The 4,324-nt window shown below is 40.4% G+C and overlaps 1 long non-coding RNA gene across 2 annotated transcripts; it reads right to left on the reverse strand.

Moving 5' to 3' along the window:
* Positions 1 to 688: 688 nt before the first annotated feature.
* On the reverse strand, positions 689 to 2,777 carry LOC107098616. Of its 2 annotated transcripts, XR_001481902.1 has the most exons (4): positions 2,710 to 2,777; positions 2,085 to 2,117; positions 1,533 to 1,670; positions 689 to 1,448 (listed from the first exon to the last, which is right to left on the reverse strand). It is a non-coding gene; the product is annotated as an uncharacterized LOC107098616 (long non-coding RNA). The 2 variants fall into 2 exon arrangements; XR_001481901.1 differs by lacking the exon at positions 2,710 to 2,777 and having other exon boundaries at positions 2,085 to 2,219.
* Positions 2,778 to 4,324: the final 1,547 nt, after the last annotated feature.

The raw sequence follows: 4,324 nt of genomic DNA on the forward strand, positions 1-4,324 counted from the left end.
TGTTAAACAGACCACATTTAATCGTTCTAACTTTTTCCCCTATTGGAATTATTTTAATTGGATTATCAGGATTTACTCCTTTGGTAATATTTGCTAATTTATCAGATTTTGGATGTTGGAAAGACACTGTCTGGATGGGGAAAAGAGTGGGTAACAGTAGAGAAGCTGCAGAGATGTGTGTTAAACTACGACTCTGCTTCCTGGTCTGCACCCTGGGTGGTCAGGGTTTTGGAGGACTAATAAATGTGGCCAGATTCCTAGAAAGAAGAGCTGCACCATCCAAAGTGGGATGGATGCCGTCTCTCCGAATCAGACCAGGCTTTTCCCAAAAGGATTGCCAATTATTAATGTAGCCCACGTTGTTTTCAGGACACCACCTAGACAACCAGCGGTTGAATGACGACATGCAGCTAGACATGTAAATCAGTAAAAATGTAGATATATGATTACAATAAATTGAAAAATCTCAAAACTTTCGAACTGTTAGAATTGTGTTAAATAAGGTTCATTTTCATTATAGTTTAAACTTACTGCCAGCTATATGGATTCAAGCAGAAATAAACCAACAAAACAGGATATGTTGATAAAAAGATCACTTTATTTATTCATCTTAAAAAAACAAGCACTTTTCAAAAACAAGACAATAAAAAAGATATTTAAAGAGAATTAGGATTAAATAGTCCTTACTGTTAAATCTGACATAGAATGGGATCTTTGTCTCAAAACATCAGTATGATGTTGACATTCAGACACATGATTAAATCATACATGTTTAACAAATATAAATAAACAAAACCAAACAAAGGTAAACAAGTCAATATGATTCTACACTGAGCTGATAAATTAATCATAAATAATATAAATAATAAGTAAAATTAAATCATAAAATAAATCATAATCAACTTCATTAATTCCATGTTACATTTGTACTGTTTTATAGACACATAGTGTTTGACAAACTTTAGCTTTTTGAAGCAACACAATCCTGGTTTAGTAGAATAGAGCACTGATCAATTTTAGACCGATTCTGAGATTAGTTGTTGGATCAGAACCTTTCCGTCCAAATTGGTTCTGACTGAATGAATAATGGGGAAACTGGACTGATGGTTAGAACCAGATAGAAAAAGGATTTTAACTGTTAGTCTGAAAGATCATTTTAAAAGTGTCCAGGAGGAAAAAAAAATCAAAAGAAAACCTTCTTAAGTGTCTTTCACTGATATAATAAAACATATAGAGGCCCTGCAGCAAGCGTCCACATTTTTAAAGATTAGCAGGATGGAGAAGCTCCAGGTGTGCTTCCTCTCTGGATTACGGGTCCAGACTGGTCCGGTTCCTTAGCTTAATAACCTAGCCATGTACTGCTCCAGCACGACTTTCATCTTGGCTTGGAAGACATCCAGGGAAGCGATGGGACCAGAGTTTGCGCTCTTTGAGCAATAGATTTCCATCTGAGGGAGAGAAGCAGTCAGTGTTTACCGTCCGCCTGTTGGATGAAACATCACAGGAACATGTCTTTGGTCAGATTGACTTACCAGCTCCGAACACTTTCCAGCTACTTCCATTCTATTTTCCAAATGATCCATGTGTGTCTGGATTTGATCGATTTTGGACTCAGTGTAGCATGGCTGAAGTTTGAGTCCGTGGATGAAGTTAGCAGGTAAGGCACACGGCTGCAGAGCAGAAAACACAGCCATCAATCCCAGTTCATTTCAGGTAAACCTGCACAGCACGCTATGAGATCATGATGTCACTGATATATTAGCCGTTCTAAGGAGATGAAACTTTTCTGATTGTGCATCTATGATGTCAGAGTAAACACTTTCTAATCAGCTCGTCTAACAGTCACTGAGGTTTGTGTACAGCAGCAGCCGGCATGCAGCATGACTTGGACCGCTCTATAAGCCTGCAGGCCGACAGGAAAGGTGCTGCCTGCTGTAAATGATGAAATTCTGATGCCTGAACTGCTTTGGATATTTTTAATAAAGACATCTTCAGATCATTTCAGCACTCAAACAAACCCCTCAGATTAGCTGCAGCAGGAAATAAATGCTTTTATCTGAGTTATAATAAAGTTGAACCTTTACCTTTCCAGCTGTAGTTTGGTTGTTTGGTACATTCTGAAAGAAAATGAAAAAAGGATGATTTAGATCAAATGAGAATATTAAACCAGCCGATGGTTCCAAGCAGGCAAGAATAGGAGAGAAGTGAAACAGTAATGCAGTTCAGGCTCTAAGTGCTGCAGCTGTTTCATATGCGATAACAGCGAAGGAAAGAGGAAGTGGTGAAGGCCTGGTGATGCTGAGTCTGCTCGCTGCCTGTTGCACATCAGCCTCAGCTGCACGATGCAGAGCGCAAGTCCTCAGAGATACTGCGACAAATAAACCTATGGAGCTAGCTTTTCTTAACAGCAACACTTCTCACAATGCTCTCTGCCAGACACACTCCTATGTTCTCTAATTCATCAGTCAGAGCAGGAAATATGAAAGAAAAAAGTCTTATTTCTAATATTTAGGGTTTCTTCCATTGAAAGGTTGTATTTTCTTCACTCTGTTAGTTTCCCTTATTATAAAGTGTCCTAATTTTTAGCCTGATTGATGCAGACAGTGCAGAAAGTAGGATATTTGACAGAAAAGAGAGGAAGTTTGATTTTAAAGTAAAGATTTTAGCCCAACAGAGGCTCCAGGTTAGAAAGGCATCGGTTATACTCACAGAGCTGACTTCCAAGCTGAGGTTCCCACATTTCTGTCAGCACAAAGGAAAACAGAGGTGGACACATTAGACCAGAGAACATCAGAAGAACGAGGCAGCCGCTGTCAACTGACAGCCTGCTCAGCTATCTACACATCACTGAACCCACACAGTCAGCAGCTTCTCTGTGGCTGACATGACGGCAACACGCTGCATCTCAGAGTTAGTCACAGTTCTTCAGCTTAAAACAGTCCCTCATCTCCAGGGGCCGCTGCCCTGCATGATTCACAATGAAGACTTCTGAAAGTGAATGTGTCCTTACCTTAACCACCTCTCCCAGGGCCTTAATGTCTTTCTGAATCGCTACGACCCAAAACGTATCTTTGCATAGAGGATGAGCAGGAGCAGCAGATATCTGATCAAAGGAGACGAATAGAGGCAGCAGCAGCAGCATCCATGCAAAGATAGAGGATCCAGCCATGGTTTGCACTTCCAGAAGATAAAGTCAATGAAGGTGTGAACTGAGCTACAGCCGTCAGTGTCTCTGTTCTAGGCTTGGATTGGGCCGGTATAGAGATGCAGCTACAGAAAGACTCAGACTTGTTGTTTGAAGGTTCTCCTGCTGCCTTGTCCTGGATTGGTGGCGGCCTGGCTGCTTTTAATACAACAGGGAGGGTCATTTCCAACCTTTGGGGAATCCCAACCAATGTTGTCCATGTTGCGATCACTTCATTCAGAACGCTCCCACGCAGGGCGTCCCGACTCAACAGGACCCTGAACCTATGGCAAGACAGCAGCATTGTCAGCCACATATCAGTAGCATCTGAGTGCAAATGACTGTCGCGGCATTTCCTCACCTCTTTGAAATTCTGGCTATCGCTGCTCACAGGAAAATCAGTTAGAACCATATTTTCCTCCAGCAGCTCAGCTGTGAGTGGGCCGTGTGCCCATCATCCACAGACGGAACCGAAGAAGCCAAAAAATGGCTGATTTGTCACCTTTGGTTCGTCACCCTTCAGCAGCATCTCAGTGACTCAGAGCGTTAAGGTGACAATTCAACTATTTCTCTCAATCACAGCAAAAACGTATTTTTATCTTAGAGGGAACAAAACATGTTTGCTTTTCCTGAATCGTGTTTCCATCCAGTAGATCATAAAGGGGGTCTAAGTGCTGAACAAAGGGGCTATAAAGCATCTTTGTTCCTACATTTATTAAAGCGCAAAGATGCAAACAAACAGAATCAATGGTCAACAAAAAGGTGGATAATAAATTCCCGTTCTGCTTTTCATTTAAAAATAAAACCACAGGTATAGAGTATAGATGAAATCAATTCATCGTATTTCATTTCCACAGATGTGGGAGAACAAAACTCAGTGAATATATTGTAAATTCACCAGCACAATCTGGTGAACTAGATGTCAAGTTTTAATGAGTAAACAATAATGATTTAGTTAAAATACAGCCATAAATAATTTTTTTCTTCGATTGTGAGAAATGAAGTAAACGAGAAACAATAAATTTGCCAAAAGAGAAATCCAAATAGGGCCAAATAAAAGTAGGTTTAATGATAGAAATCATTAAATCAGTATCTGTGCTCGTCCTGTTGGATCTCAGTGCTGCATTTGATACAGTTGAT

Source organism: Cyprinodon variegatus, unplaced genomic scaffold (assembly GCF_000732505.1).
Source record: "Cyprinodon variegatus isolate N-32 unplaced genomic scaffold, C_variegatus-1.0 Scaffold793, whole genome shotgun sequence".
NCBI lineage: Eukaryota > Metazoa > Chordata > Actinopteri > Cyprinodontiformes > Cyprinodontidae > Cyprinodon > Cyprinodon variegatus.